Source organism: Lynx canadensis, chromosome B4 (genome assembly GCF_007474595.2).
Source record: "Lynx canadensis isolate LIC74 chromosome B4, mLynCan4.pri.v2, whole genome shotgun sequence".
NCBI lineage: Eukaryota > Metazoa > Chordata > Mammalia > Carnivora > Felidae > Lynx > Lynx canadensis.
Genome location: NC_044309.1, coordinates 87814642 through 87839157, shown reverse-complemented (window position 1 = coordinate 87839157; position 24516 = coordinate 87814642). Strand labels below are relative to the sequence as shown.

At 41.3% G+C, this 24516-nt stretch overlaps 1 protein-coding gene across 1 annotated transcript in view; it reads left to right on the top strand.

Moving 5' to 3' along the window:
• PPM1H (protein phosphatase, Mg2+/Mn2+ dependent 1H) overlaps nt 1-22267 on the top strand; it is a 281418-nt gene extending 259151 nt beyond the window's left edge. The window contains exons 11-12 of the transcript XR_004343889.1: nt 261-3996; nt 22217-22267. The gene's annotated coding sequence lies outside the window, so the exon portion shown is untranslated. The remainder of the gene's footprint in view (nt 1-260; nt 3997-22216) is intronic.
• The last annotated feature ends 2249 nt before the right edge of the window (nt 22268-24516 follow it).

The following is a 24516-nucleotide window of genomic DNA, read 5'->3' as shown; positions in this document are numbered from 1 at the left end:
CCAAATCAGTGTGTTCTCATGAAAATATGGGTGTTTCTTTAAACCAACAGTTTCTCTGTTGTTTTCAAGGGTCCCCCTTTTGTGGCTAGAGATTTCTCTGAGAATCTAGGTTTTCATTTCTGGTCTTATCGGCCCTCCCCACCTGCTGTGCCCTGGGGACACATGTAAAGCAGTGTTTAAGAGAGCAGTACAGGAAGCTCCATGTATCATTCAGTTCACCATACCTCATTGTGATGACCATTCCTCCATTTTGGATCCAGGTTCTGTGGACTGTGACTGTTCGCAGGGCCACCCCACAACAGTAAGTATCTGCATCCCGTCAAGGAGCGGCAGCCCTGCTTCCCCCTCGTTTTTGGGCAAGACCCACTCAGAATAGCCTTTTGATAAAAGCGAATTTGAATTGAGTTGACTGGTCATCCTCATGCTGTGCACCCCATTCCTTCTCCTTGGAATCACGTCCCAGCAACTGAGGACCCCAGTTCCCACAGATGCTCCACTTCTGAGTGTTCCTTACAAGAGCTGAAGAAGCAGTGGACAGCAGATCTACCTGTTGCTTCCCTGCTGGGAGGAATCACAAAGTAGTGTTCTAGAAATCACTTCTCTCTCAGGCAGACGACTGCCCTGCACTGAGGGGCCCTGTAGAGCGACGTCCCATTACTGAGTCTTCTTCCCGCACACTTCCTGTGGTATCATCACCATCTTGACAGTTCTGCGTAATGAAAACATTCTTCCCACCCCACAAAGAAAAATGTCATTGACATGATTCCCTGAACTGCTGGAGAGCCACTTCGAGTTCGCATGTTTGTTGAATCCCTTCCCCAGAGGAGAGGACAGGAACCTTTCCTCCAGGATAGTTAATCACCTTCCTGGAGTTGTAGATATTTTATTAGGAAAGGCCTAGAGCCTCTCTACTCAGGAATGAACTCATTCCACCATGTGGAAAGGATGCCCTGTCTGGCAGGTGAGGTACTACAGGAATTCATGCATCAGCTGTTCGCCAAAATGTTGCCCAGGGAGAATCGGATTACTACCTTGTCAGGGGGTCCTCTTCATCTGACAGCCTCCCTCCTCTGCCAGTAGATCTTAGCTACCCCAGATGTCTCTGTGGGGACAAGTTTGTGGTAAACCATCTGCTTCTCTGGCAGAATGTGATGCTATGAGACAACATGCAGGTACCCTACAGCAGTGTCATCCGCTTTCTGTTCCTGCCCCGACTCAAAGTCTTGTACGAATTGGAAACAAGAAGGTTTTTTTTGTGGGACTCTGAATGGCCGACTTTGGGAAGCTGCCCTCACAGGCAGTCACCTCTTTCTCATGTTCCCATTATCTTTCATCTGTTTTCTCTCCTGGGCTTCTATGTTGGTCCGACCTTGAGCTTTTCTCGTTTTATTCGAGCCACCAGAGTCTAACTTTGGGTGTAGATGTCATGACAGCCTTCTACTCAATTCACCAATTCATTTACTGCCAAGAAATGTCTCAGGAAAAATTCTAGAAACAACCCCCCCCCAACCCCGACTTTTCAATTTATCCTAAAGTCTTGAGCATGTAGTCCTGCTGGTTTTAGTTAGAATGGTATCCAGGAATTCTTTTCATAAGCTTTTTTGGTGGAAAGATCTTAGTAAAAGCTGAAGCCCTATTTCTGTTTGGGGGATGGGAGGAAAATTACAAACGAGGTGAATAAATCATATGTGGAAAAAGTGATTTTTTAATGCCCATAGCAGATCTGCCCAGCACTGATATTGCTCTGTGAATTGAGCTTACTCTGTTTGGCCTTATTTTTCACCCAGGCCCCATGCCATCCCATCCCACAGCAGTAACTAACTGTGTCTACATAACAGGGTTGGCCCTTGGAGCATTCCTGGAAAGGTCAAAAGGCAGCACGCTCAAAATTCTGAAGAACATATTTATAAGCGGTTCTGAAATCTTGTGTATCTGACTTATAGCCACATCTGCTTGTCCTAATAGTCTCAGAGGAAATCTTGTTTAATAAAAAGCTTTCGATTTCCTAGTCAGGCCTTTATGGTTGCCTTGGGGTGTGTGTGGCCACTTCCTCTAATGAAAGGCTCTTTGAGTTCTAAATCTCTTTGTTGGGCTGGACCCTGCTCTTTGGAATATTTGGGGACAGTCTTTTCCTGGAAGAGAACAAATTCACCCTCCATCCACACCCTGCAGCATTTTGCCAGGCAACAGCCAAACCTTTGTTCTCATGACACCTGCAGTCGGAGGTGGACTGTCTTCTGCGGTGGTTATGCTCACCTAACAGTGGTTCTCTGGTGGGAAGGGAGAGGTGAAAATCGGGCGAGGCCGAGTACTCGGCTGTGTACTAGGACAAAGCCACGGAAAGTGGCCATTTCAGTTACTTCCCACAGTAAACAGCTTTGGGGAATTTGGGATGTTTAATTTTTTAATTCTAGCAACTTCACCTCTTTAGGGCTGTGTGCTCACCTTTTTCTTACTCCTGAGTATCCATTTACTTCTTGGGAACAACTACAGTTGTAGGTAGATATTGGTGGGCGGAGATGACCGTCCCGGTACCTGAATTTGGCCTCGGATCTTGGCCATTAGGATAGGATTTTCAGTTTACCCAGAGCACTAGCATGGAAACACTTGGAAAAAGACTCCCACATCTTGAAAATTCTGACTCTCCTCTTGACTGCACCTCCTTCCTCGTCTGCCAGTCATTTTTTTTTTTTTTTTTAACAAGGCCAAGAGTAGCCAGTGGTTTCTTTCCACCACAGTTTGAGGATCTAACTTTTCCTTAAGTGACCCCACAGCCCCATGCTCTCGGAGGGAATATGTTAAGCTTTTATGAGATTCTATTTTCAGTAAATTACTGCTTCGGGACACTTGGAGAGAGCAGTGAGAGTCATTGTCTATGCAAAGAACAACCAGGCTGACACTAAAATTTACCAGATGTAAGAAAAGAGTAAAACCGTATCTGGCCGCAGGACAGAATTTTACGTTAGAAACTTGGGTTTTTGAGGGCTTTACCGTTGTAGAGAAACGCTGGGAGTCTGCATACCATAGCCCACCATGAACAGACGTCGGTTCTGTGGGTGATGTGGTGTCTGTGTGCACACTGCAATATTTCAAAGGACGCTACCTGAGCAGCCTGACTTGCCTCTTGTGTGAGCACTGAGGCAGCTCTTCGTGAGATCTGAGTGCCCGTCTGCAGACTACTGCTCTTTCTAATCCATGATGTTATATGTAAATAGCTTTAATTGTTCCTTAATTGCGTCTTAGATGAAGTCCTGTTCACTTAGCAACCAGGTAGACAGTGACCAAATGAGGCTGTAAAATGTGCTGTTGTTTTCTACTGTGATGTACTTGAAGGACAGCCCTGTGTCCCCCAATCTTTCAATCTTCCATCGTATTTTATGTTTGGGGAATCCTCAGGTTATTCTCCATTTCCGTTTTGCCTCCATTTTCTTTGCTTCTTCTGGAGACCCAGGGAGGCCCACAGTGGAGATCATTTGTAAGAAATGTATCACGGTCTGGGTTTCCAAAAATGTTGTATGTACAGTGAATGAGAGGAATCTGCCTGAAAATGGTTTCAGAACCAAGTACCTTTATGCTTTGTGATTGTGAAACCTTGACTTTTGTAACCCAAAAAATGAACACTGTTTAGTAAAGGGGATCTATTTTGTGTGTTTTGAAACTTAGGTGCAATGTTCCCTGGACAAAGCTAAAGAAATGTATATGCTCAATGACATTTTAAAATAAAGTATTATATATATGTATATAGGATACCTTTAGAAAAAGTTCTGTGTTACTTCTTTTAACTCTCTATGAAGTTTCTTCATATCAGGTGATGAAATGAGGAGTGTCATGGACTCGTGTGAAGTTTCGAACTATGAACAGACTCCAAAGAAAATCAAAAGGGAATGGATGCCAACACCATAAACCTTCACAGGAATAGCAGTAAAGGCTATGTATTTCAACAATGCATCTAGAAGAAGCACCTTGGATATTATTCCCAAGAATTGCTCCCAAGAGGTATTCTTTTTTTCTTCTTTTTTATTGAGGTATAATTGATATACAACATTACAGTAACTTCCAGTGTACAACGTAATGATTTGATATATTTATCATATTGCAAAATGATCATCACAAAAAATCTGGTTAACATCTATCACGTTCATATTAACATAACTTTTTTGTTCTTGTGATAAGAACTTTTCACTCAGAAATCTTCAAATATGCAATGAAGTATTATTGACAGTCACCATGCTGTATATTACATCTCCATGACTTATTTTATAACTGCAAGTTTGTATCTTTTGACCCTCATCACCCATTTCTCCCACTCCTCACCACCTGCCTCTCCCTACCACCAATCTGTTCTCTGTTCCTGTGATTTTGTTTTGGTTTTTATTTATTTATTTTTTAGAGTCTACATATAAGTGAGATCATATGGTATTTATCTTTCTCTTATTTCACTTATCATAATGTCCTTAAGGTACATCCATGTGGTCACAAATGGCAGTATTTCATTATTATGACTGAATAATGTTGTGTGTGTGTGTGTGTGTGTATTTTCCTTATTCATTCATTCATTGATGGAGACTTGGTTTTTCCATATCTTGGATATAGTAAATTATGTTGTGTTGCAGTCATCATGGGGGTGCATATATCTTTTTGAGTTAGTGTTTTCATTTTCTTTGGATAAATACCCAGAAGTGGAATTGCTAGGTCATATGGTAGTTCTGTTTTTAATCTTGTGATGAACCTCCATACTGTTTTCCATAGTAGCTGTGGCAATTTACAATCCCACCAACAGCACACAGGCTCTCCTTTTCACCACGTCTTTGCCAACACTTGTTAGTTCTTGTATTTTTTATAATAACCATTCTAATAAGTGTGAGGTGGTATCTTACGGTTTTGATTCTTTTCATGTGTCTGTTGGCCATCTGTAGGTCTTCTCTGGAAAAATGCCTATTCTGATCGTCTGCCTCTTTTTTAATTGGGTTGCTTTGGGTTTTTTACTGAATTGTAGGAGTTCCTTATATATTTTGGATATTAAGCTCCTTTTAGATATTAACCTCTTATCAGAGAAATGATTTGCACACATTTTCTCCTATTCAGTAGGATGGTTTTTCATTTTGTTGATGGTTTCCTTTGCTGTGCAGAGCTTTTCAGTTTGATATAATTACACTTGTTTATTTTTGTTGTGGATGCGTTATCCTTTGGTGTCAGATAAAATAAAACAAAACAAAAAACACTGCCAAGATCCATATCAGGAAGCTTACTGCCTATGTTTTCTTTTAGGAGTTTTATGGTTTCGGCTTACATTCAAGTCTTTAATCCACTTTGAGTTCATTTTTGTGTATGGTGCAAATAGTGGTCCAGTTTTATTCTTTTGCATGTGGCTGTCCAGTTTTCCCAGCACCATTTTTTTTGAAGAGACTGTCCTTTCCTTATTGTATATCCTTGGCTCCTTTGTCATAAATTAATTGACTATATATGTTTGGGTTTGTTTTGGGGTTCTCTCTTCCGTTCCATTAATCTATGTGTCTAACAGGATAGTGTTATGTAAATACTATCCTGTCTTGATTACTATAGCTTGGTAATATAGTTTGAAATCAGGGAGCATGATACCTCCATCTTTGTTCTTTCTCAACATTGTTTTGACTGTTTGGGGTCTTTTGTGGTTCCTTACAAATTTTAGGATTGTTTGTTCATTTCTGTGGAAAATGCCATTCGAATTTTGATAGAAATTGCAATGAATCTGTACAAAGCTTTAGGTAGTATGGACATTTTAATAACACTGATTCTTCCAATCATGAACACAGTACACCTTTCCATTTCTTTGGGTCATATTCAGTTTCTTTCATCAGTGTCTTTTAATTTTCAGTATACACTCTTTTACCTCCTTGGTTAAGTTTTTTGCTAGGAATCTTATTCTTTTTGACCTTGTTATAAACAGAATAGTTTTCTTAATTTCTTTTTTCTGAAAGTCTGTAATCAGTGTATAGAAATGCAAGAGATTTCTATATATTGCTTTTGTATCCTACAATTTTACTGAATTCATTTATGAGCTCTAGCAGTTTTGTGAGGGATTCTTTGGGGTTTTTAATATATAATATGTCATCTGCAAATAGTGACAGTTTTACCTTTTCCTTTATGATTTGAATGCCTTTTATTTCTTTTTCTTGCCTTATTGCTCTGGCTAGGTCTTCCGATACTATGCTGAATAAAAGTTACAGGAGCACACATCACTTTCTTATTTATAATCTTAGAAGAAAAGATTTCAGCTTTTTACCGTTCCGTATGATGTTATCTGTGGACTTGTCATATATTGTGTTATTTTATTTTATTGTGTTGAGGTATATTCCCTCTATAACCACTTTGTTGAGCGTTTCTATCATAAATGGATGTTGAATTTTGCCAAATGCTTTTTCTGCATCTATTGAGATGATGATATGTTTATCCTTGATTTTGTTAATGTGGTGTATCACATTGTTTATGGAAATTAAACCATCCTTGTACCTCTGGAATAAATCCTACATGATTGGGGTGAATGATGCTTTTGATATATTGTTGAATTTGATTTGCTAATATTTTTTAAAGAACTTTTGTATTCATGTTTATCAAGGATAAACAAGGTTACTTGTTTATAATTTTCTTTTCTTGGGGTATCCTTGTCTGGTTTTGGTATTAGGTAATGCTGGCCTCATATGCTTAGTTTGGAAGTATTATGTCCTCTTTTGTAGGAGAATTTGAGAAGGATTGGTATTCTTCTTTGGATCTTAGGCAAAATTTACCTGTGAAGCCATTTGGTCCTAAACTGTTGTTTGTTGGGAGGTTTTCCTTACTAGTAATCAGTATGTTCATATTTCCTATTTCTTTATGATTCAGTCTTGAAAGGTTGTATGTTTCTAGGAACTTATCCATTTCTTCTAGGTTGTCCAATTTGTTGGCATATAATTGTAGCAGTCTCTTATGACCCTTTGTATTTCTGTAATATCAGTTGTGATGTCTCCTCTCTTGTTTCCAATTTTATTTATGAGTCCTGGCTATTTTTTCTTGGTGAGTCTGGCTACAGGTTTGTCAATTTTGTTTATCTTTTCAAAGAACCAGTTCTTGGTTTCATTGATCTCTTCTATTTTCTTTTTGTCCCTATTTCATTCTTTTCTGCCTTGACCTTTGTTATTTCCTTCCTTCTACTAACTTTGAACATTGTTCATTTTCTAATTCCTTGAGATGTGTAATTACATTGAGACTTTTCTTGTTTCTTGAGGGTAGGCATTTATCACTATGAACCTCCCTGTTGAACTGCTTTTGCTGCATCCCGTAGGTTTTGGTATGTTGTATTTCCATTTTCTTTTGTCTCAAGGTATTTTTTGATTTCCTCTTTGATTTTTTCATTGACCCATCGATTGTTCAATAGCATGTTGGTTAGTCTCTACATATTTGTGAATTTTCTTGCTTCTAACTAATTTCTAGTTTCATACGATTGTAGTCAGAAAATATGGCTGATATGATTTCAGTCTTAAATTGTTAAGACTTGTTTTGTGACCTAACAAATGATCTGTCCTGGAGAAAGTTCCATGTGCTCTTGTGAAGAACTATATGTTCTGTTGCTTTTGCATGGCATATTCTGTATATAGATCTCTTAAATCTATCTGATCTAACCCGTCACTTAAGGCCAATGTTTCCTCATTGGTTTTCTTTCTAGATGAGCTGCCCATTGATGTAAGTGAGGTATTAAAGTCCCTTAATATTATCGTATTACTGTCTATTTCTCCCTTTCAGTTTTCAATATTTGCTTTATTTAGTTGCTCCTTTGTTGGATGCATAAATATTTACAAGTATTATATCCTTTGTTGATTGAACCATTCATCCCAAGAGATATTTTTGAGAGGGCTAGTGAGTTATATACTTGCCTAAGATTATAAAAGTCAAGACTCTCCTTAGTCACTTAAACATTTTAAGTGCTTACAAAGTGTTAGTAAAATGTTCTGTCTTATAGAGAAAAGTTAACAGATGGGACAGGATAGCAAAGAATGCTAATTCTGCTTAGTTCTAGAGTCCAGGAAGTTAAAAGTAATCTAGAAAATAACACAGTGTTAAAAATAACTAAGTTATTTGATTCACAAAAGAAAGCTAAAAGGAGGCTATAGCTTGTCTGAAGCTTAGTTTGGAAGAGCAGACTAGTTAGAAAACACTCAGAATGGTTTCATTGTAAAACCCTCCCAGCTTTTTTCATTTCACTTGTACCCTAATGCATGTGATGCCTCTTGCTCCCCACTCAGTAGTAGAAACTCATGAAGAGTCAATCCAGGATTAGATGCCTGAAGGTTGAGATGGAGGAGTCTCTGTGGAAGGTGGAGGAGTCTTCTAGCATTCTCTCATGAGCAGCAGTTAGCTTATCAGATTAGCTCTTGAAAGTTGTGGTAGGTTGTCTCCAAAGATGGCTGCCATCTGCCTCCTGTGTCTGTTCACAAATGCTCCTTTTCTCATCATGAGGTGACATTTGTTTCCCCACCCCTTGAATCTGGTTTGGATGGTGACTTACTTTGATTAATAGAATGCAGAAGTGACGTTCTGAGAATTCCAAATTTATGTCTCTAGAGGCCTTGTAGCACCTGCTTTCACTCTTGGAAGCCAGCCACACTGCAAATGTCAGACTAGATTACTGAGTAATGAGAGGTCACCAGGGAGATAACCAGAGTGCCCAGACATTGGAAGTGAGGCCATCCTTCATCCCCAAATCCCTCTGGAGTCACTCCAGGTGATACCCTAAGAAGAGAGAGGCCTAGCCAGCTCTCAGCTGTTCAGTCCACTCCAGCTGGGGCCACAGACATCACAGAGCAGAGAGGAGCCATCCACACTGAGCCCTGCCTGAATTCCTAACCCACAGAAACATGAACAAATACAATGGTTTTCCTTTAAGCCACTTAAGATTTGGATACCTTAATACACAACTGAAACAAGGTATAGAGAACCTGGGGTAAAGTGTTTTAAAATGTAAATTAAAAAGAGAAGGGCATTGGGAAAATACATGTGTTAACTGGGCAATGAATCCTCCATATGGAACCTGGCAGAGTTACTGAAATGAGGGAAACCAACTTAGGGCAGTAATGTGGAGAATCTGATGGCTGATCTGGGTCCCAGCAAGAGCTCTCCTCCACACCTATGTTTTTGTGTCACTGTGCAGCTTACCGTGATCATCACTAAGCTGGGAGAATGATGACTACAAGGGGGAAAGGAAGGTCTTTAACCCCTCACTTAACACTAGGACCATCCCATGATGTACCATTTGTAACCCTTGGGGGAGTCACCAGCTTCTTTCGCTCCCAGGACTGTTGCTTGAGAGTGACAAGTTATATCTGAGAGAAAACAAAACCATATTTGAATTGTATGTACATGTGTATTTTTTTAAATCCCCCCCTTCAAAGTTGTTGCCATCCCAGCTTTTCCCTCAATTAAATGTCAGGCCAAAAAGTGAGCTATGCATCCTAGCCATTAGTCTGTCTTTTTAATTGCTTATTCTATCATTAGAGCCCTGAAGAGACCATTGCTCTCTAAGTGCAACTCTCCATTTTTAGTCTCTTTCACTTGTGATGCCGTTTTCCAGCCAGCTAACCTCTTTTGCTTTATTGGTTCCACTTGAGCTGACTGCAAGAGATTCAGAGTGTGAATGAGCACAAGGTGGGGGCAGGGTGCTCACCGATTTCCTCTCGGGCACTAGATCTGACCATGTGCTGGTCGGAGGGGACCACGGACAGGGCTTTGGAAGGTCGGATGCCAACCTGGGGGATAGCATTTCTCTAAAAGGGGAATATAAATCTGCATTTTCTCTTTTACCCTTTTTTTAATTTTTTTTTTTAATTTATTTTGAGAGAGCACGAGCTGGGGGAGGGGAAGAGAGAGAGAATCCAAAGCAGGCACTGCGATGTCAGCAGAGAGCCTAAGTGTGGGGTTCGAACTCATGACCTGAGCCATAATCATGAGTTGGACGTTCAGCCAACTAAGCCACCCAGGCACGCCCTTTACCCTTTTTAAAAAAATTATAATTTCAGGGGCACCTGGGTGGCTCAGTTGGTTGAGCATCAAACTTCAGTTCAAGATTTTGCAGTTTATGGGTTTAAGCCCCACATCCCACTCTGTACTGACAGCTTAGAGCCTGGAGCCTGCTTCAGATTCTGTGTCCCCCTCTCTCTACTTCTTCCCCACCCACACTCTCTCTTTCTCTCTCTCTCAAAAATAAATAAACATTAAAAAAATTTTTTTTAATTGTAATTTCCAAATATAGTCACCAAAAAGGCATTCAGAAGGCACTGCTATGAGGTGGGAGTGGGGCTGGGGGAATGTTTCACATGAGGGAAAAGTGAAGTCACGGTAGCAAAATGTCCCAAACCAAGCCATTTCAAACCCTTTAAGTACTACTAGTATGTCAGCGACCAGGCATCTCTAGTGAAAACAAAGGAATTGTGGAACCTGAAAATAGTAGTTTTAGCAGTTCTGAATCCAAGATCACTTCCTTGCAGAGTTTGGTCAGTGAGACAAAAAGTTGGGGGGAGATTCTAGAGAACTATAAAATCTCTACTCTCATTGTCCCAGGTGAAAAAATGAAAATTCCAAATCATGGAAGCCCAAAATATAAATCAGGGGCCATCTGGCCGATCTACCAAATGCACAGAATTTGAAAATTAACACTGTAGTTTGGTTGTGCTCATACTTTCATAAAAGATAAGTGCTATCGTTATTCATTTTACGCGTCTTAAAATACAGTTCAGATAGACTCATATTTATAGATGTTACAATGTATATCTGGAAATTGCTTCAAACATTGAGTGGGGGGCGGTGATGGGCATTCAGAATGAGACAAGATTGGCCATGTTGAAAAAAGTTATACAAACTTGAAAATAAGAGGATGACTGCGTGCCTTTTCAGTGGCTTTCCTGAAATATCATCTACCAGGCCCACCTAAGGATTATTTAGTTCTTAGGTTAGACTTCAGCAAACTTTTTCTGTAAAGGGCCAGCTAATAAATAGTTCAGTTTTATGGGTCATTTAGATTCTGTCACAACTACTCAACTCTGCTTTGTTGCATGAAAGTAGCCACAGATCATCTGAACTAGGTTCTGTTGCAAAGTAAAAATTCAAACTTTAGATCTTGATCAGAAGAATTAACTCCTGAAAATAAGGCCTGATCTTCTCTGGTGGGAAATGAATGAAAGAGTCAAACTTACTAATGAACAATAATGGCCTATCATTAAGAAAAACCAGGTAGGAGCACCGGGGGTGGCTCAGTCGGTTAAGCTTCCAACTTCAGCTCAAGTCATGATCTCAGTTTGTGGGTTCGAGCCCTGTGTTGGGCTCTGTGCTGACAGCTCAGAGCTTGGAGTCTGCTTTGGGTTCTGTGCCTCCCTCCTCCTCTGCCCCTCCCCCACTCTCACTCTGTCATTTTTCTCTCTCAAAAATAAAAACATTAAAAAAAAACAGGTAAGATCAGTAATCCTTTATCTTATTTAGTTACAGGATAATTTAGAAATTTGCCAGTTGTTTACTGCTATAATAGTTTTATATTCAATTTCTAGCCATAGTGGTGGTTGAAGCGTCAGGGTTGTGACACTGTATTTCTTCAACACTGAGACACCATCAGTTATATAATCCACCACCAATTTAAAGCTGTGAAATATTTTTTTTTTAATTTTTAAGGAGGAAGTTACCCTATCATTTACCACGCTCTAGCATGAGATAAAATACAACACCGTTTGTGTCTTATATTCTTAATATTTATTAGGCCCTGTGCCAGGTACTTGAGAGCTGATTTCCTTTATCCCCTTCTCAGGTAAATATTATCACATTTTACAAACGATCTTCTGTGATCACAGAATGTACTCTGTTCAATTTCAGTCCTTTAAAATTTACTGAGATTTGTTTTATGACCTAACATAAACAGGTTTCTCCCCACCCAACAGTGGAGTGTTCCTATGAAACCTTTTGTGAGCTGAAATGGCATAAAGTGAAGAAGCAATTATCATTAATTTATATAGAAAGATTTTTGAGCATTCCCAGACCTCTTTTGGGCTTTTTCGTATTTTATAACACATCTTGCTAATGGATGCACAAAATAAATCAAGCTGAAGAGCAGATGCTCACAGACACAGTTCAAAGCTTTGGCAGCTTGATGCTGAAATGCTGAGTGTAGTTCCTGAGGAAAGAGCTTGGTGGTGCCACTCCTGTTGTTCAGGGTGTGCACTTATCTATAATGGCTTGCTACAAAACCAATGCTGAACACTATTTTTACCTTTTCTTTGTAAATGTGAAAATCCTCTTTGGATTTCATTCAGTTAGCAAAAACAGGAGGTCTTTCGTAATGGAGGTCTAATGGTGGTCTTTCATAAAAGCGAAGTGTCTTAAAGGAAGCTTTTGAAAAGCAGGGGATACCTGTAGTCTTTCCTGGAGAATGTTCCACATGCACACGAGAAGAGTGTATATTTATATTTGGCTGCTGTTGGGTGTGTTCTTTAGTTGTCTATTAGATATAGTTAGTTTATCTATTGTTCACCTTTTCTATTTCATTGTTGATCTTCTGCCTAGTTCTATCCATTATTAAAAGTGGGGTGTAAAAGTCTCCAACTATGATTGTTAAATTGTCTGCTTCCCTCCTCGATTTTATGGTTGCTTTGTGTATTCTGGGACTCTTGTTAGATATATATATATATATGTGTGTGTGTGTGTGTGTGTGTGTGTGTGTGTGATATTTTCCTGTTGGATTGACCCTTTTTTTTTTTTTTTAATTTTTTTTTTTTCAACGTTTATTTATTTTTGGGACAGAGAGAGACAGAGCATGAACAGGGGAGGGGCAGAGAGGGAGGGAGACACAGAATCGGAAACAGGCTACAGGCTCCAGGCTCCGAGCCATCAGCCCAGAGCCCGACGCGGAGCTCGAACTCACGGACCGCGAGATCGTGACCTGGCTGAAGTCGGACGCCCAACCGACTGTGCCACCCAGGCGCCCCGACCCTTTTATCATTATGAAACGTCCTCCCTTGTCTCTGGTAATGATTTTATCTTAAAGTCTACTTTGTTGGGTATTTGTATAGCTGTTCTCTTATCTGGTTACTTCTTGCATAGGACATCTTTTTCCATCCTTTTATTGTGAGCCTATTTGTATCTCTGAATCTAAAGAGTGTCTGTTATAGAGAAAATATAATTACAGCAGGTTTATAAATTCATTCTGGCACTCTCTGCCTTTTGATTGGAATGTTTATTTATCTTTTAAGTTTATTTTGAGAAGAAGAGAGCATGAGCCAGGGAAAGTCAGAAGGGGAGAGAGAATCCCAAGCAGGCTCCAGACTGTCAGTGCAGAGCTCCACGCGGGGCTAGAACCCACTAGCCAAAAAGTCATGACCTGAGCTGAAATCAAGAGTCAGATGCCCAGTCAACTGAGCTACCCAGGCTCCCCTGATTAGAATGTTTAATCCATATACATTTAATGTAATTGTTGAGAAGGTAGGATTTATGTCTACATTTTATTATTTGTTTTCTATGTGTCTTACGTCTTTTTTGTTCCTCTGTTCATTCATTATTGCCTTCTTTTGCATTAAACAAATTCAAGTACACCATTTTAGTTCCTTTGTTGTACCTCTACTATTTTTCTATATTTATTTTTTTATAATTCACACCCAAATTAGCACATGGTGCAACAATGATTTCAGGAGTAGATTCCATAAGCCTCTTACCCATTTAGCCCATCACCCCTCCCATAACCCCCTGTTCTCTATATTTAAGAGTGTATTATGTTTTTGTCCCCTTCCCTGTTTTTATATTATTTTTGTTTCCCTTCCCTTATGTTCATCTGCTTTGTATCTTAAAGTCCTCATATGGGTGAAGTCATATGATATTTGTCTTTCTCTAAGTTCACTTAGCATAATACCCTCTAGTTCCATCCACATAGTTGCAAATGGCAAGATTTCATGCTTTTTGATTGTTGAGTGTGTGTGTGTGTGTGTGTATATATACACACCACATCTTCTTTATCCATTCATCTATCGATGGACATTTGGGTTATTTCTATACTTTGGCTATTGTCGATAGTGCTGCTATAAACATTGGGGTGCAGGTGTCCCTTCAGAACAGCATAAGCGTATCCTTTGGATAAATACCTAGTAGTGCAATTGCTGGGTTGTTTGGGTAGTTCTATTTTTAATTTTTTGAGGAACCTCCATACTTTTTTCCAGAGTGACTGCACCAGTTTGCATTCCCACCAGCAGTGCAAAAGAGATCCTCTTTCTCTGCATCCTCGCCAACATCTGTTGTTGCCTGAGTTGTTCACATTAGCCATTTTGACAGGTGTGAGGTGGTATCTCATTGTGGTTTTGATTTGTATTTCCCTGATGATGAGTGATGATGTTGAGCATTTTTTCATGTGTCGCTTGGCCATCTGGATATCTTCTTTGGAGAAATGTCTATTCATGTCTTTTGCCCATTTCTTCACTGGATTATTTGTTTCTTGGGTGTTGAGTTTGAGTTCTCTACAGATTTTGGATACTAACCCTTTATCTGATATGCCGTTTGCAAATCTCTTCTCCCATTCCGTCAGTTGCCTTTTAGTTTTGCTGTTTCCTTTGCTGTGCAGAAGCTTTTTATTTTGATGAGGTCCCAGTAGTTCCTTTTTGGTTTCGTTTCCCTTGCTTCTGGAAATGTGTTGAGTAAGAAGTTGCTGCGGCCAAGGTCAAAGAGGTATTTTCCTGCTTTCTCTTCTGGGATTTTGATGGCCTCCTGTCTTAACGTTTAGGTCTTTCACCCATTTTGAGTTTATTTTTGTGTGTGGTATAAGCAAGTGGTCCAGGTTCATTTTTCTGCATGTCGCTGTCCAGTTTTCCCAGCACCATGTTGCTGAAGAGACTGTCTTTATTCCATTGGATGTTCTTTCCTGCTTTGTCAAAGATCACTTGGCCATACGTTTCTGGGTCCATTTCTGGGTTCTCTGTTCTGTTCCATTGATCTGAGTGTCTGTTTTTGTGCCAGTACCATACTGTCTTGATTACGGCTTTGTAATACATCTTAAAGTTCGGGGTTGTGATGCCTCCAGCTTCGGTTTTGCTTTTCCAAGATTGCTTTGGCTATTCAGGGTCTTTTCTGGTTCCATACAAATTTTAGGATTGTTTGTGAAGAATGCTGGTGTTATTTTGATAGGTATTGCATTGAATATGTAGATTGCTTAACAATATTTGTTCTTCCTATCCAGGAGCATGGAATATTTTTTTCAGCTTTTTATGTCTTCAATTGTTTTTCATAAGTTTTCTATAGTTTTCAGTGTATCGATTTTTCACCTCTTTGGTTAGATTTATTCCTAGGTATTTTATGGTTTTGGTGCAGTTGTAAATGGGATTGATTCCTTGATTTCTCTTTCTGTTGCTTCATTATTGGTGTATAGGTATGCAACCGATTTCTGTGCATTGATTTTATATCCTGCAACTTTGCCGAATTCATGGATCAGTTCTAGCAGTTTTTTGGTGGAATCTTTTGGGTTTTCCATATAGAGTATCATGTCATCTGCGAAGAGTGAAAGTTTGACCTCCTCCTGGCCAATTTGGATGCCTTTTATTTCTTTGTGTTGTCTGATTGCAGAGGTTAAGACTTCCAATACTATGTTGAATAACAGTGGTGAGAGTGGACATCCCTGTCTTTTTCCTGACCTTAGGGGGAAAGCTCTCAGTTTTTCCCCATTGAGGATGATATTAGTGGTGGGTGTTTCATTTATGGCTTTTATGATCTTGAGGTATGATCCTTCTGTCCCTACTTTCTTGAGGGTTTTTACCAAGAAAGGATGCTGTATTTTGTCAAATGCTTTCTCTGTATCTGTTGAGAGCATCATGTGGTTCTTGTCCTTTCTTTTGTTGATGTATCACATTGATTGTTTTGTGGATATTGAACCAGTCCTGCGTCCCAGGTATAAATCCCACCTGGTAGTGGTGAATAATTTTTTTAATGTATTGTTGGATCTAGTTTGCTAGTATCTTGTTGAGGATTTTTGCATCCATGTTCATCAGGGAAATTGGCCTATAGTTCTCCTTTGTAGTGGGGTCTTTGACTGGTTTTGGAATCAAGGTAATTCTGGCTTCATAGAAAGAGTTAGGAAGTTTTCCTTACATTTCTATTTTTTGGAACACCTTCAAGAGAATAGGTGTTAACTGTTCTTTAAGTGTTTGGTAGAATTCCCCTGGAAAGCCATCCAGCCCTGGACTCTAATTTTTGATTACTAATTCAATTTCCTTACCGGTTATGGGTCAGTTCAGATTTTCTATTTCTTCCTGTTTCAGTTTTGGTAGTGTATATGTTTCTAGGAATTTGTCCATTTCTAACAGATTGCCCATTTTATTGGCATATAATTGCTCATAATATTCTCTTATTATTGTTCGTATTTCGGCTGTGTTGGTTGTGATCTCTCCTCTTTCATTCGTGATTTTATTTATCTGGGTCCTTTCCTTTTTCTTTTTGATCAAACTGGCAAGTGGTTTATCAATTTTGTTAATTCTTTCCAAGAACCAGCGCCTGGTTTCATTGATCTGTTCTGTTTTTTGTTTGTTTGTTTCGATAGCATTGATTTCTGCTCTAATCTTTATTATTTCCTGTCTTCTGCAGATTTGGGGTTTTATTTGCTGTTCTTTTTCTAGCTCTTTAAGGTGTAAGGTTAGATTGTGTATCTGTGACCTTTCTCCCTTCTTTAGGAAGGCCTGGATTGCTATATACCTCCATCTTATGACCACCTTTGCTGCGTCCCCAGAGGTTTTGTTCTGTGGTGTTATCATTTTCATTGGCTTCCATGTACTTTTTAATTTGCTCTTTAACTTCTTGGTTAGCCCATTCATTCTTTAATTTTTTTTTTTTTAACATGTATTTATTTTTGAGACAGAGAGACACAGAGCATGAGCAGGGGAGGGGCAGAGAGAAAGGGAGACATAGAATCTGAAGCAGGCTCCAGGCTCTGAGCTGTCAGCACAGAGCTTGATGCAGGACGAGAACTCACAAACCGTGAGATCATGACCTGAGCCGAAGTCAGATGCTTAACTAACTGAGCCAGGTGCCCCTGTCCATTCATTCTTTAGTAGGATGGTCTTTAGTCTGCAAGTATTTGTTATCTTTCCACATATTTTCTTGTGTCACTACTATATTTTTTAAAGTTACTTTCTTAGTGGTTTTCCTAAAGGTTACAATTAGCATCTTAAAACAATCTAAGTTAGATTAATACCAGATTAATTGCATTAGTAAACAAAAACATTTCTCCAATATATACTTACATTCCTTTTCTCTTTTTTGTACTCTGTCATACAGATCTGTATTCAATGTAAACCTATCAAAAGTTTAATAATTATTTTATGCAGCTTTTAAAAAATACAGAAGAGGTTTAAATACAAGTTTCTACTCTTTTATAATTCTCATTTTTTTTTTTTTTTTTTTTTTACTGGTGTTCTCATGTGAATTCAAGTTACTATCTAGTATCCTTTTATTTCAGTAAAGGATTCCCTTCCGTGTTTCATGTAAAACAGGTCTGTTTGTGACATATTCTCTCAGTTGTTTATCAGGGGATGTCTTTTTCTTTTCTGAAGAATAGTTTTGCTGGCTCTTAAGTTCCTGGCTAATAGGGGTTTTTGTTTCATTTTCTTTTCTTTTGGCACTTTGAATATGTTCTGATTCCACCACCTTCTGGCCTGCATGGTTTCTGTTGGGACATTAAACTTACTAAGCATCCTTTGTGATGAGTCAGTTACCTCTCTCTTACTGCTTTCAAGAAGTTGATTATGTTGTGTCTATGTGTGATCTCTTTGGGTTTATCCTACTTGGAGTTCACTGAACTCCTTGGATATGTGGGTTAATGTTATTCATCAAAGTCGGAGTACATTCAGTGCTTTGGAAAGTAGCTGACGACCCTACCTTAGCCTTTACTTCTTATTTTAAAGAGCCTTAAAGTCAGCCAGAGATAGAGAGTAGCCCTAGTCAGATCTCCTGGGTATGTGTACTGACCTGCAGATGTGCAAGGACTCACGGATCTCTAGGAATATGCTAGAGTATGCCCTCTGTGGACATCTCATTGACCAGTTTTAGCTTTTTCAGTTAAAACTTTGGATCAGTCTCTTGTTAGCCTCAAGTGCTATCAATTCCTTAGACAGCTGTGATGTTAAACAGTTGTTGCTAATTGTTTTTGACTAATGCATCGGGAATAGGACTGTTCACACAGAACTGGTCAAGTTAAGACAAGCCCTAGGAATGGGGTCTTTCCAGGGAACTGCTTCCAGGGTTCAAGACAGTCAAGTTGTGTCAATTCTCTGGGGCTGTGGCTTCTGGGAGAGCTATGAACCCATTCTTCCCCCTTCATTGGCTGTTAGTTTTTTGGGTTTAAGAGCTACTCTGGGGGGGCACCTGGGTGGCTCAGTCAGGTAAGCGTCTGACTTCAGCTCAGGTCATGATCTTGTGGTTCGTGAGTTCAAGCCCTGCATCAGGCTTTGTGCTGAGAGCTCAGAGCCTGGACCCTGTTTCGGATTCTGTGTCTCCCTCTCTCTCTGCCCCTCCCCTGCTCACACTCTGTGCATTTCTCTCTCAAAAATAAACAAACATTAAAAATTAAAAAAAAAAAAAGAGCTACTCTGGTTGTGAGGCTATTGTTGCTCAAGGCTATCACATATCTGGAGTGAGGGTAAGGAAAGTGGTTAAGTTAAAATGCCACAAAGCTCCCTGTTCTTACTGAGAGCCTGTTCTTACTGAGATTCAGCTGATTTTCTTGAATAAACACTCCTTGAATTGTTGCAATCCTTTGGTTAATTTCCAGTGTTTTGAAAAAGCTGACTTTCACAATTTTGACCAGTGTTCTCTTTGATTGTATGGGAGAATGGAATGGCAAAAGTCCTTATCCTACTATTCCAGAAGCATTTCTGCAGATGAAGAAATAAAAGTTCAGGTAGGTTAAGTTGTTGCCCAGGGACACGAGAAGCAAGGAGCACTGAAGCAGAATTTCAAATCCAAAACTTATATTCTGCACTCAGCTACCTCTCACTGTAACAGCTTCTAGAACTTCTCATTAGGTAAACAGTAGTTGCAAAACCTCCATCGTGTCTGTGATTACTTAGATGACATTTTTAACACAGCTCTTTTTTAAATGTTTATTTTGAGAGAGAGAGCGCTAGCATGTGACAGGTGGGAGAAGGTCAGAAGGAATCCCAAGCCCCAACATGGGGCTTGAGCTCATAAACTATGAGATCATGACCTGAACTAAAACCAAGGGTCCTATGTTTAGCTGATTGAGCCACCCAGGTGGCCCACAAAGCTCTTTCACTTCAAATCTCCATTCCTGAACTTTGCACAGAGCCATCAAGCAATATCATCTGCTGACCCACCCATGTCATTTTCTATAAAATGTGTTGTCGCAGGCATTTTATTTCCCTCTCACTCTGGTTCTGACTCTTTCGCAGCTGGAGCTCTGTGCCACCATCTCCTAAGCACTCAGTGGAAAGGTTTCTGTCGGCAACGGTTATTTTCAGCATGAAAGTGAGTACCAGGCTCAACTAGAAGGCCTGTCCCCAAGCACAAGAAAAAGTGTGCTACCCCAGAGGTAGTAGCCACAATACCTAAACTTTCTATGAATTTCTCCATACATGCCAATTAACAGCTGAAGAACAGAAACCCAGGGTCTGGAAGCACAGAACAAAATTATGTCCAAACTCCTCCTGAACTAGAAGCGTACTTAAAAACAGATCCTGCGTTCTTGAGCACTGACCTGTAATAAAAGTAATGGTAAAAGGTAAATCTTTTACCAGGGGGCCCAGCTGCACTATTTATTACAAAACCTGAAGTGTTGAGATGGAGAGTCATTTGCTACAGTGGTGTCAATATTACAGCTCTCGACATCTTTCTTTATGGGCTCAGTTGACCTGAAGTAAAAAGACCATTTCACATACCAACAGGGCATTTTTCGGTGATCTGTTGACCTTTGCCTCTGGGCTCAGCCATAAGAACAGTGATAAGATGATATTTTTTCACAGAATAAAACCCAAAGAATTCAAGCTTAAGGGAGCCTAAATCCAACAATGCAGTCACCCTGAGCATTTAATTAGCTAATACCTATCTCCTGCAGGGAGTCTATGGCCTCGCTGCACATTAAAATCACCTGGGAGCTTAAAAAAGAAAAAAAAAAAAAAGTCCCTTTGACAAGGCCCCACCTCAGACTAATTAAATCAGAATCAGAATCCCCCAGGGAGGAACCCAGCCATCAGTATTTTCAAAATGTTCTTCAGGAGACTGTGAGAACCACAGTGTAAAGATATTAAAGATACACACCCCTGAACTAGTGCAGATTTAGCAAATAAAAACTACAGGCTACCTAGTTAAATCTGAATTTCAAATAAAGAATTTTTAAAAAGCAGGGGCGCCTGGGTGGCTCAGTCAGTTAGGCGTCCGACTTCGGCTCAGGTCATTATCTCCCAGTGCGGGAGTTCAAGCCAAGTCAAGCTCTGTGTTGAGAGCTCAGAGCCTGGAACTTGCTTCGGATTCTGTGTCTCCCTCTCTCCCCCTCCCTCTCTCACGCTGTGTCTCTGTCTCTCCAAAATAATAAACATTAAAAAATTATTTAAAAAAAATTTAAGAACAGTATGTCCCATGCAGTACTTGGGACATAGTTAAATTATTTGCCGTTCATCTTAAAGTCAAATTTAGATGGGTATCCTGTATTTTATCTGGAAACCCTACACAGAACAAAAGTGCAGATTAGAAGGCATAAAAATCAAGCTCTTCCAGCAGAGAAATTTCACTGGTTGGTAGGTTCTTATCTTAAACAAGATCACCTGGAACATAACAAAAAGGAAAGTTGTATCAGGGTAAAGCCATCCTGAGGGAGAGTTTCCAAATCATGGAGGCGGAGGGAGGGCCAGAGGAATGTTCCAGGCAGGCTTCCTTAGTACCTGTGTTAGTTTGCTAGGGCCACCATGAGAAAGCACCACGCCCTGGGGGGTTTAAACAACAGAATTTTACTTCCTAAAGTTCTGGAGGCCAGAAGTCCAAGATCAAGGTGTTGGCAGGTTTGGTTTCTCCCGAGGCCTTTCTGCTTTGTTTGCCTGGCTTGGCCTTCTCGCTGTGTGCTCACATAGTCTTTTGTCTGTGTTCACGCATCCCTGGTGTCTACCCTGTGTGTCCAAATTTCTTGGAAGGACACCTGTCATATTGGATTAGGCCCCACCCATATGACCTCATTTTACCTTCTTTACCTCTTTAAAGGGCCTATTTCCAAACAGTCACATTCTGAGGCACTACATGTTAGGTCTTCAACAAATAAATTTTCAGAGACTCAGTGCAGCGCCATAATATTGCTGCCCGTTGCACAGCAGTCCTAGAGGGCAGTACATTATTGCTCTGGTGTCTTCACTCTCCCCAGCACCACCCTAGACCAAAAAAATGACCGTGTCCTGAGCTACCAGGAAAGAGGAAAGGGGCATTTCTGAAGGGAGTGATGGAAATGAGGATCAGGAGGACAGAAGAGGAACCCACTATTTTCTGGGAAGAAAAGGAAGGGGGAAGAGTGGTGTCATCAGATGAGAGGATAGAGGAAGGAAGAACGTGTTCAACCAAAAGGGACCCTGTGCAGAAAAAAGCATTAAGATGACAGGGGTTGAGGACATTAGGAAAGAGAGTGGGCGGGATTCAAGAAAGAAATCACCATGTCCACAGCAAAGGGAAGGGCTGTGGAAACCGTCCCCCAGGAAACTTCTTCCTCTTTCCTTTGTCCCTTTTGGGGGGGGGGGGTACAAAAAACGTTGCCTGAATGCCCCCAAGTCCTCTTTGCACGGGACTCCGACTGCTCGGTCTTCATTTTATTGAATTCTCCAGCTTGGTCAGCTTTCAGGATCACAGTCTCCAAGCAGCTGACCTAGGTTTTACTGCTCTGAGCATGAATATGCATGCGGAGGAGCCCCAGACGTGCAGGGGCTGCTGGAGGGTTTTCAGGACATTCAGGCTCACAGGCACACACGCAGGCCTGCTCCGGTTTTACGTGCTGCCAACGGAAAGGAAAGAACAGCCGGGAAGTTTCCCCCTCCGGAGTCCTTACTGCTGAGTCCACCCCCGCTGGATGCAGGGGGGAGGGAACTACACCCGGCAGGGGAGGCTTCGGCGGGTGGAGAGGGGCTGCAGGAAGACAGAATCTTTACCTAGGGTTTTGGATGGAGGTCAAAGCACATCACTATTTTGCTTTCTCTTGTTCAACGTTTACCAGGAGCTCGGCGAGCAAGGGGACGGAGACTGCGAGGGGCGATCTGGACACAAAGAGCTCGAACTCTTGCAGGGTGGTCTTAACGCCCAGGCTCTTGCCCGCCGCGGCGCCCGGCTTCCAGGGCGCCTTTGTCCCCGCGCGCACCGCGCTCTCTGGGGCGGCCGTCGCTCACCCGCAGCCCCTCCGGCTGCCTGGCCCCGGGCCAAGCGCGCGCCGCGGCCACTCGCTGCCATTCCGCCGTGAGTGAAGGGCTGCTTAATAAGAGTGTAAATAAAAGCCAGGCTGAGAAATGAGTTTTCCATGCCAGCAATCACCGGCCTAACCTCGGCTGTAAATAGCCTGGCGGAGCGGCGCAGATGGAGTCCCCGCACCTGGGGGAACGAGGCCAGCCCTGAGCAGCCCGCGTCAGCAGCTGGGGGCGCGCGTCCAGCTCCTGTTGGGGGAGGGGGGGTCTCGGGCCGGCGCTCCGACCTCCCTTCCCCGCTGCGGGAACCTGCACTCGCTCTCCCCAGTCTCAGCCTGCTGTGTCCTCGGAAGGGACGCACCGCCAGGCCCCCTAATTTATGGTCATTGGTGTAATAGCTTCAACGTGATTTATCTGACCGCAGAGGAGATGGCAAACGCCTGGAGAATGATTGGTCATGCAGGTTTTGTGCATTTCTGATTGGCCTTATTAATTTCGAGCAGAGCCGGGGAGCAGCCTCTCTACTGAGCCAGGGAAGTCAGCTTGGCAACAGCCCCTATGTAGAGCCGGTTTGGGGCTGGCAAAGGCTTAGCTTTGGCTGAAATTGAAGGAATAATGTATTGTTTCAAAGGTCAGGGGAGTTTGACAGAATGTGCTAGCATACTGATTAAAGCAGATTTCGTTTGAAAGAGGTGAAGATCATTTGATTTGATTGATTCCTCCCCCCGCCTTTTGTGTTTGTACAGACATCAGTGTCTTGGGGGGTGGGAAGGAGAGTGGGAAACCTGTTTTGCTTTTATTTTTAACGTTCAAGTACTGGGGTATTGGGGTGGGGAAAGCAATGTTTAGAATGTTTATGGCCTTGAAGGGAAGGAATTTGGGGAATCATGGGGCAAATAAGTATCAGAGCATGCTTCCAAAGATGTTGCATTTGTGTGGGGGAAAATACTTCTTGCCATTTGAGTTCTCTTCAGACATCACAACTAGTATTTATGAGATATATAAATTACTGGATAAGCACACAGTGCACCACACTTCACAAGGTCATCACTCAGTGTGACTGTAGAAACTGTCATTTAAATGTCACCACTGAGTGATGCAACTTAGTCCCATGAACAAAAGGGACTAAGTAAGAATATCGGAAGAGTTAGAATATTTAATGGAAAATATTTTCCTGTGAATGAATTACAAATTCAGTACGGGTGGATATGCAATTGAAATGTATCCACATTCATTCATTATATTTATTTGTGTGAGACTCAAATGTAGATACACCACCAGGCAACCTCGAAATACAATCCTTAACACTGTGTTCCTCAGGGGGCCCAGAACAAAGCCAGAGAGCGAGCAAGAAAATGTGATGGCTTGGGGAGGGGGCAGGTTGGTGTCACACCGGCAGTGGTGCAATCATTTCTTTTATTTATAGCTCTAACCAGAAAAATAGACTGGGAGCATCTGAGTACCAATTTATTTTGCTGCCTGAACCGATGAGTGGTTGCCTTAAATGTCATTGAGTTGGAAGGTTGTGCATTTCATTCACTGCCAGGTTCCAGGAAGCTTTGAAGCAGGTCTAGAAGGCGACCAGTAATTGTCCCGCCACCTGTGAAGGTGGGCACGTGCAATCCTGCAGGGTAGAATTGGCTCAGTGGGGGAATGAGGGCCTCCTGTCATCGCTGCCTAGTCTCATCAAATGCTGCTTGAGTAGAAACAAAGGTGGCCCGTTTAGTGCTATTACAAGAGCAAAATGCAGCGGAAATTAAGGGTTACCTCCCAGAACAGGAAGAAATGATTTGGCGGTCAGGAGCAAGGACGTGCTTAGGCCAAAAGCCATGTCACGTGCATGTGACACAAGGGCCCTGGATCCAGCTCCCTACATATGAAATGTTCACATGAAATAACCATAAGCAGGGTATGACGGGAGCACTGTGGAGACTCTACAAGGGAAGCTTGGCCACACACGTTGACCATTGCCCTGGGTCATGAAGGACGAGGGGGTCCAGGAGAGAGGGTGCAGGTCATGCTGGCCATGGGTGGATCCCAGCGCATACAGGAGACAAGGCAAAGAACAACACTATTTAGTGCCAGTGAGGACCCTAAACGAGTTCAACCTGCCTCTTTT